The sequence below is a fragment of the Capra hircus genome, chromosome 5, assembly GCF_001704415.2.
Source record: "Capra hircus breed San Clemente chromosome 5, ASM170441v1, whole genome shotgun sequence".
Lineage (NCBI taxonomy): Eukaryota > Metazoa > Chordata > Mammalia > Artiodactyla > Bovidae > Capra > Capra hircus.
In genome coordinates, this window is record NC_030812.1 from 105,381,807 (window position 1) to 105,391,465 (window position 9,659).

A 9,659-nucleotide genomic window follows, 5' to 3' on the forward strand; every position below is an offset into this window, starting at 1 on the left:
CAAAAAGGAAAATCCAGTGTCTCGGCAAGTGGGTGGTCCGTGGTGCTCTCTAGCATCGCAGGCGAAAGTGGGCTGGGAGGCTCGGAGCTGAGAACTCAGGCAGGAAGCTGGAAGCTTAAAGGTCAAATGCAGCCTCCTGGATGGTCACTGTGGGTGGCGCCCCGGTGTCTGAAGGCTACGGTGGCATCAGTGCCCCTGCATAGGGTATCGAAAGGTAAGCTGACATGCGACAGCCCCTGCAGGTAGCTGCAAGGTGCAGTGGGACCCAGGGTCTCCCATCAGCTCTGCGACAAACCCAATTTGTGACCTTGAGCAAACTGCTTGCCCTCTTGGGTCTTGGTCTCCTGGCCATCACTAGCACTCCAGAGACTCATGGATGAATACTGAAGGAGGCGAACGCCACGAAAACGTTTTCCGCTAATGCCAAACCATCCACAAAACGTCTGTGTATTGCCTGGGCAACCCAACGGCTTTAAAAATCTTAAGTGGCTCTTCTTCTGATTCATCGCATCCTATGCATTTAACTTCTAGAACACATTTAGCCCTCAAAATATCTTGGTACATTTTCTACCCACCCCTTAACATTTCAGTCCTCCGTCTTCCACACCACGGCTCCATTCTGGCATCACCTGTTCCCCCAGCACGTCCTCATCCTTTTCCTCTTCGAGTCAGGAGCCCAGCACACCCACCTTCCCCCCCAGAGAAGACAAAAGCCACCAGACACACTGCCTCGTTGGGTCTGCCCAGCCCCCTCCTGAAAGAGAAACCAGCAGAGACCTAAGAGAAAAAGACCACGGGTGCCACAGGGCCGCAGAGTCAGACATGACTCAAGCAACTTAGCACACGAAGGGGAGGGCAGGCAAGGAGTTAGGACCCAATTGAAGGGAGGGACAGCGTAGTTAGATTCAAACCTGACCCCCACACACACACACGTCCCCTGGAAGCTGTGGGATCAGGGAAGGTCTCTGCAGCATGTCAGTTTCAGCCCTCTGGTCACTGGCTAGATCATCGGTGTCATCAGCAGTGGAGCTGAATCGACCAGGAGTCCCAGCCCACCCTTTTTGTCACTTGGACCAAAATCAAGGTTTGCACCACTTTGTCAGAAGCATTTGCCTCATCCTCCCATCCTTCCCACTACTTGCTTTTTTATTTAAGCAGAAATTGCTTCTAGGGACTTCTCTGGCAGTTAAGAGCCCGTGCTTCCAATGCCAGGGTGCAGGTTCAGTGTCTGGTTGGGAAGCTAAGATACTCACAGCCAAAAAACCAAAACATAAATCAGAACCAGTATCGTTACAAATTCAACAAAGACTTTAAAAATGGTCCACATCAAAAAATATATATATTAAAAAAAATAATAAATTGCCTCTAAAGTGACCAGTGAGGCTGTTGTGTTTGCTGTGTGGGATCAGCTGTGTAGGGAGCTGAAGAGCAGAGATTCAACAATTCCCTTGTTCATTGTCACTGTTTAGTCAGTAGGTCATGTTCAACTCTTTGCGCCCCCGTGGACTGTAGCCCTCCAGGCTCCTCTGTCCATGGGATTCTCCAGGCAAGAATACTGGAGCAGGTTGCCATTTCCTCCTCCAGTGAATCTTTCTGACCCAGGAATCCAACTCGGGTCTCCTGCATTGCAGACAAATTCTTCACCACTGAGCCCCCGGGGAAGCTCAACCCCTTCGTTAACCAGTGACCAGATCCAATGTGTGAGATTTTGTTCCAAGGACGCTTCTCTTGAAAACACTTAGCCCAGGTTTTGCTTCTCCTGTGACCTGTTTGTCTGATTTTTCCTTCCCTCCTCTGAGTGCTCCCTCCACATCCCAGTTTCATTCTTCCTATCACAAGGGCTGAAGAGCATTCCGAGGGTCTGCAGTTGAGAAGCAGAGAGAACTCGCAGCCGCACCCAGCCTCCATCCCTCAAACAGCAGCCGCCAGCCTGCGGAAAGCTAGGACGAGTAAGGACAGAATCAGTACTGAGCCCTTTGTAGGTGTCAGGAGCCACGCCGAGTACCTTACATGCAATACGAGAGCCTTGTGAAGTGAATACTCTTAGCATCTTCATTTTACGGATGGGAAAGCAAAGCACAAAGCGGGTAGACCACCAGCCCCAAGCCCCCCAGGTGGACACTGCAGAGCCCAGTTCAGAAGCCAGGCAGGTGGCTTCCACCAGGGCCCCTCTGAAAATGAAGACACCTGGTCTACGTCCATGGCCAGAGAACCCACTAAGGTGGGATTTCTGACTCCTCGTCCCACCTCTCCTCCCCAGACGCCATTTGAAGCCCCTTAGAGATGGGAAGAGGACCGCCCTAAGCCTCACTTGAATAAGGAAGGGGTGGCAAGGTGGGATGAACGCCTGCTGGAGAAGTTTCCAGCCTCCGGGCTTCTGAGCACAGGTGGGATTTTGAGCTGGGGTCAGAGCATCAGCCCTTTGAGGTCTAGATGCTGCTTCAAGTGCGTGCTCAGTGCTCAGGTGTGTCTGATTCTTTGCAACCACATGGGCTATAGCCCACCAGGCTCCTCTGCCCATGGAATTCTCCAGGCAAGAATACTGGACGGGGTTGCCATTTCCTACTCCAGGGGATCTTCCCAACCCAGGGATCAAACCTGCGTCTTTTAATGTCTCCTGCATTGGCAGAAGGAATCTTTACCACTAACATAGGTGGTAAGACCAGCCCACTCCATACCCAGGAAAGTTCGCCAGTGCAGGGACCCCACCTCCTCCAGGCAGTCCCCCATCTCTCCAGACCCGAGTCCCCATCCCATTGCTTCCTCTTTCAATTATCTTCACCTCAAACAGCACAAATTGTTCTTCTCCTTTCAGTACGGTCCCTTCCTGACTCAGGGCCCTCTTACGTCTTTCTGAAACCGACACCAGCATCCAGGAGAAAACAGAAGCCGGCAGAAAGTCTTTGAAGGGCTCTGCTAAGAAGCTCTGCACTGCCTGTCCCTCTGCCAGCGGCTCATCCACATTTCCAGTCTGTTCCTTCCAGACCTGCCCTGGCCTCTCACAAGCATGCTCTTTCCAACAGCTCACACCTGCTCCACAAGTGTTTACAGCACTCACACCAGACACTGACTGGTGGGCCAGGAGGAAGCCAGCGTGCAGACGAAGCCAGGCCTACCCCAGAGTCTCAACAAGGAGAACGCCGAGCCTGGGGTAGGGGGTCTTCCCAGACGAGAGGCACAGCCTCTACCCACTGAAGGGGAGGACGAGCCCTGGAGTGGCAGGTGGAGGGAACAGGAGAGGGGGTCCTGATAGGGGATCCGGGGAACAAAGCCACAAGCACCCTGGGGAAGGTGAGTCTGCTGCTCGGGATGGTAGGACCAGATGAGCATGGCAGGGTTGAGAGGGTGGTGCACAGTCCAGGGAAGACAGGAGGAATTTTTATCTTTGTTCACTTCTGCCTGGAAAGGTATCTGGCAGGTAAGAGGTGCCTGTATTATGCCTGTGAAATGGGCATTTAAGTATCGGCTGGATAAATTAATCAGAGAATGAGTGCACACTACAGGAGATGAGAGCAGGGCCAAAGATGGGAGGAGCCCTGGTCCTTCTCCCCAGAGGCCACCCTCCAGAGCCCAGAGGCCCGATCACTGAGAAAAACACACACACAGCCTACCTTCATTGACTTCTCAGGCTAGAGTAATCACCTAAATGAAACAGCCTATTGGCCTGACCCACAGCTATTCATTCAGCCCAAAAGATGCATTAAACATCGGTGTGCATGCGCGCGTGTATGTGTATGCTCTGTCTCTCAGTCATGTCTGACTCTTGTGACCCCAAGCACTGTAGTCCACCAGGGTCCTCTGTCCGTGGGATTTCCCAGACAAGAATGCTGGAATAGGTGGCTATTTCCTTCTCCAGGGAATCGTCCCAAACCAGGGATCAAATTAAGTACCTACAATGTGCCAAGGATGGCACTGGGCAGTGGAGGCCCAGTGGTGAGCAAAATGACCAGTTCTCTGCCCTCTTGGACATTATCATCTGATGAACAACATCAAAGCAAATGAACAGCAGAATTATCCATCATAAGAAGTGCTAGAACTCCTGCCCAAGTCACATCCTTCTGAGATGAGGCAGTGTGGCCTAGTGGACAGCAGTGTGAGCTCAGAAGGCACACCACCTGATTCAGTCCTGGTCACACTATTAGCTGTGTGACCTTGGGCAATTTACTTACCCTCTCTGAGCTTCAGTTCATGCATGCACGCACACTAAGTCGCTTCAGTCGTGTTTGACTCTTTATGACCCTATGGACCATAACCTGCCAGGCTCCTCTGTCCATGGGGATTCTCCAGGCAAGAATACTGCAGTGAGTTGCCATGCCCTCCTCCTGGGGATCTTCCCGACCCAGGGATCGAACCTACGTCTCTTATTGCTCCTGCAATGGCAGGCAGGTTCTTTATCGCTAGCGCCACCTGGGAAGCCCAAGCTTCAGTTCCTTCCTGTGCAAAATAGGAATCTTAGTAATATCTTCATCTTATCTGGGTTACTGCAAGGATGAAATAGGTCATCCATATAAATACCACACAACAGTCTGGCATCATAAAATGTCACGAATCTGTCATGGTTGTTGCCAACTATTGTCAAGGGCAAGGATCCGTGGCCAAGCTGCATGAAGTCATTTCATCAGCTCCCTGAGAGCTGATGTTTCCTAACTGACCTGACGGTGCCACTGGTCAGCGGCAGGAACAGAACAGTGCAGCCCAAAACTTTTCATTGCCTGTCTACGCCTTGGTCTAACCAGCAACAAATTCCTCCCTTCCAGCTTGTGATGTGATCATTCCCCTGTGCAGAATCAGATTCAGGCTTAGAGTGGAGCGATAACCGAGCGTCCGTCATGCCCTGAACCGGGGGATCACAGGGCCCCCGGCAGCTGGCACGGCAATTAGTGACCCGTGGGCCGTCATGTCCCTGCTTCTCGGTGTCCTCCCCTCTTCGCCCCCGGCTCCCGCCCCCATGCCCACAAGCACAAACAGCTCTGGAGCTGGACGGCCACAGGGGACGCCGAGCTCTCATCTAAACCTTTGAACCGAGCCGATAACCAGCTCCAGGCTGTTAATGGCCACACCAGCCACACCAATTACTCCCGAGGCTCTGATAGGCTGTGTTTCTGGCTCCCTTCTGAACTCCTCTCATCACAGATCTACCAGATCTATTCTGCTGTTCCTTCCCGTCCTTTCTTCCCCTTTCATGTGTGTGTGTGTGGGGGGGGGGGGGCGGGGGGAGTCATATCTATCCCAGCAAACTCCCACATGCCCACAGAACATCAAAGCATCCTTCTTTTTCTGCATCCCAGGGGCTCTAGATGCAAGCGTTACCCTGGCACTGAACACTTACGATGGTGGTTGTCGAGTGGATTCCTTCCTCCAGCTAAACAGGACCTGCTTCGAGGCTGACTCTGTGCTTCTTTTCTCTCTGTACCCCTGTACCTGCCACACAGCAGGAGGATGATAAATGTGGGTTAGCAATGAATGAACCAATGAGGGAAGGGGGAAGCATGACCCAGCACCTTCCAAACAACAAATCTGAGAAGAGAATGGCTGGGAGAGGGCAGCAGAGACACCAGAGGGCGGGCAGGCTGGTCAGTGAGGCTGACCCTGGGTAAGGGTGCGACCGAGCATAACCTTAGTGGTTTTGCGGCGCTAGTGGTAAAGAACCCACCTGCCAATGCAGGAGATGCAAGAGACATGATTGGATCCCTGGGTCGGGAAGATCCCCTGGAGGAGGAAATGGCCACCCACTCCAGTATTCTTGCCTAGAGAATTCCATGGACAGAGAAGCCTGGTGGGCGACAGGTCCAGGGGGTTGCAAAGAGTCGGACACGACTGAGCGACGGAGCATGCAGACGTGCAAGGAATCCCTAGTCTGGGCCCAGACCTGTGGGTCACCAGCTGTGACCTTGGGCAGTCCTCTTACTGCTCTAGGGCTCAGCTTCCTCATCTACAAAAGAAGGGAGTTGGGCCGGGTGATCCCTTCACTCTTGTAATTTTAATACATGACCATGTTTTAATTCAGTTCTTTTTTTCTCTTTGGCCTTGCCCCGTGGCATATGCGATCTCAGTTTCCTGACCAGAGGCCAAATCCGTGCCCCCTACACTGAAAGAACAGAGTCCCAATCACTGGACTTCCAGGGAAGTCCCCCGAATTCAATTCTTGACTGTCAAGTCTGGCACCAATAGAAAAGTATATCGCCACCCCCATTCCCAGGACCCCTAAAATCCACCTCTCTGGGTCCCAAGAACACCCCAGATGAACAGTATCACTCAAGGACTTAGCACAGAATATTATGGTGATTGAATTGATCTCCCCCACCTATGCCGTGACCCAGAAAGGAGCCCCATGAAGTCATCACTGGAGATTGAGGCAGTGGTCTTCCTCACACCTGGAGGGACCGATCCCACGTCTGAGGGCGTCGACCATAGTCCAGTGCTGGCCAGCGGTCAGTCCTGGACATCGGGACAGCAAATCAAAGGAGAACAGCACAGTCCAGGGGCCACTGGACAAAAGCATAGTTTAGTCACCACATGTCAGGTAATAGTGAAAGGTGAATCAAGAGGGATGAGTCTTCAACAGGGGGAAAAAAATGCGCTTAGGGAATAAGAAGAAAGAGAGCCAGGGCTGAAATGAATTGTGTCTGATATGATCTTAAAAAATCACTTTATCTCATCTTGCCTGGAGCAAAAGGGATGTGATGTCTACCTCCAGACAGAGCGATGTGGGGAGCAGTAATAGAAGAAGGGTGAGAGGCAGCCAGACCTAGGTTGAAAGCCCAGCTCCATCCCTTACCAGCCTTGAGCAAGCCTCTTTAAGACTCAGCCTGTTCACTGTAAAAATAGGGAAAATGGTATCTTCCTCACAGGGTTATTATGCGAGTTTAAAAAGATAACGTATGATCATGGCCAATGATTGCAAAAACCACCAGGGACTGTCACACAACCACCCAGTAGCGCCCTGCAGCTTTCAAACTAATTACAAGGGAAAATGGCATCTCTGAGACACAGAAGTCAGGCAACAGCCGCCTCGGCCAAGTGATCCTAACATCATCAGCAGCGGGACAAACTGACATTTTACATCGCCCCCCCAGTGGGATGAACTGAGAAGCGCACAGCGTCACTTGTGCAATTATTCTTGCCAAACAATATTTACCCCGAGATCTTTCCATGAGGGAACATCAAACAAGTCTAAAACTGAGGGACATTTTGCAAAAATAGCTAGCTTGGACTCCTGACAGTGGAAGGAGAAAAGGGGGGTGAGAAACTGTTCTACATTAAAGGAAACTATCAAAGCATAAAAAATAAGGGCAATTGACAAGCCTTGATTAGATCCAGGAAGGAAGGATTGTTATTAAGAAAATTGGGAAATTTTTAATAACCACCACAAAATGAATAGTGGAACTGGTTTAATGTTAAATTTCCTGCATGTCATGGTTCTATTCTATTTATGTAGAAGAATGCCCTTGTTCTGAGGAATTATATGCTGATATATTTAGGATGAAAGTGTCGTGATGTCTGCATGTAACTCTGAAATGGTTCAAATATATATGTATATAGAGAGAAAGAGAGAAGTACAGCAAAATGTGAAACTAGGTATAAGAAATAGGTGTAAGAAATAAAGCAATTAGTAAAATTCAACGTTTCATTATATATTACTACTAATTGTAGGTTTGGAATTTTTTCAAAATAAAGCTTTTGGAGAAAAGATAATGCTTATCAAGTTCTTGGCACTTAATAAAAGCTCCATAAATAGTAAATATGATATGCTGGCGATGATTATATCTTGGCTTGATGGAAACTACTAAAACCTAACAATGCCTATTCTATCGCTATATCTCAGTTCCTGACCTTCCCTGTGAGGTGGCTCAGCCCCTAGGCCATTGGGCTGAGGTTTGGTTTTCTACCCAGAAACCAGGACAGTTATCAGATCCATATGTGGAATAGCAATGAGAAATGGGATGCTGAGAGGATGGTAATTAGACATAATGGAGCAATCAAATTCTTCTCAGGGGCCGGGATAAGTCAGTCCACATTTCTGCAATCACGACAGTGACACTCTGATTATTTGTGTGAACTCTGTCCTGGTTTATTTTCCTCTTTTTTTTTTATCCTGTTTCAGACTCTGATGAAATCAGTGTCTCTCTGTGCTTTTTTAACATCCCAGGAAACTTAAAAGGGAAAAGGACTGCCTGTCTCAGGAGGCTTGATGAGAAGGCAGGCGCTGTCGGAGGGACAGTCCGGTTCTACAGACGTTGACTGAGTACCTTCCTCTGTGTCAGGCACTTGGCACAGAAGGAGGAGCTAGACCCTTTCTTGTCCCTGCTCAAAGGATCTATAATTGAAGGGAAAAAAAAATCTCATAATCAAAACACTGACAAACCATATGAATTCTTCCTTAAGTGTTAAGGCATGTAAAACACGGTGGGGTCATTGTGTTTACCAAATCATAGTTGAGTTAAAGAATAGTTGAGTGGATGGATGGATGAACGGATAATGGAAAGATGGAGGGATGGATACAGGAAGAGATGGATAGATGGATGGATGAACAGGCAGACAAAGGGATGGAGAGGTAAGTCATGAATAACCCTCAATACAGGCAAAGTAGAAATGCTCCCCAGGAATTGCTTCCTTAAGGATGTGTCTACACCAAAGCTTCCAGTGGCTGGTTTTGCCTCCTGGAAGCCTTGCACAAGCAAAATAGCTTTACAAAGCCTAGAATCATTGAGAAAATAAAAAAGCATGAAGAAAGCCAGAGCTTAGATATGGAATAATTAAAAACAATACTTGAGGAAGACAACTTATACTTACTGCCATATTTTAATTTTGTCCTAATCATATCTTTTCTTACGAACTGTAAACTCGGGGTTGTAATTAAGGCATACCCTAATAGTTAAACTGTTGCTTTAATGAGGAGTTTTTCTTTTAGAAATAGCAAGATAATATGGCTGAATCACGCTCTTCATCTCTTACCCCTTCTCAGTCATACAAAACTAGAGTAAATTTATTCATTCCCTCCAGCTGGTAGGGAGACACGGTCACTGTGGGCATAATCTAGGAAGAATTGCCAGACTTTTGGAGAATGTCTTGCTAACCCACTCAGAATAAATGAAAGCAAGAGACAAAAAAGCTTATTTTACTGGGGAAGGAGTACAGTAGACCAGCAAATTCTGCTGACTCGGGAATCAGCTCTTAAGCAACTTCCTTCCTTTGGCTCTGCAGAAGACCCCGTCAAGAGGATGAAAAAGCAGCCCACAGACAGGGAGAAAATATTTGCCAACCACGTATCTGACAAAGCACTGGTGTCCAGAGGAGGTCGGAACTCTTAAAACTCAATAATAAAAAACAAACGGATCCTATTAGAAAAATAGGCAAGAAATACAAAGAAACATTTCAACAGGGAGGTTATGCAGATGGCAGGTAAGCAGGCGAGAGGCCGCTGAACGGCACTGGTGACCAGGGACAGGCAAACATAAGTCACGTGAAGACGCCATAGAGCCCGCTCAGAATGAGCGCAGTGAAAAAGTGGTGGCCACATTAAACACCGGTGGAGACGTAAAGAAACGACAACTCACACGTGGGCATGTGCAATGGAACAGCCACTCCGGAGAACAGTTTGGCCGTTTTGTTCAAAAGAACTAAATACGCAGCTATCGTATGACCTAGCAATTGCACCC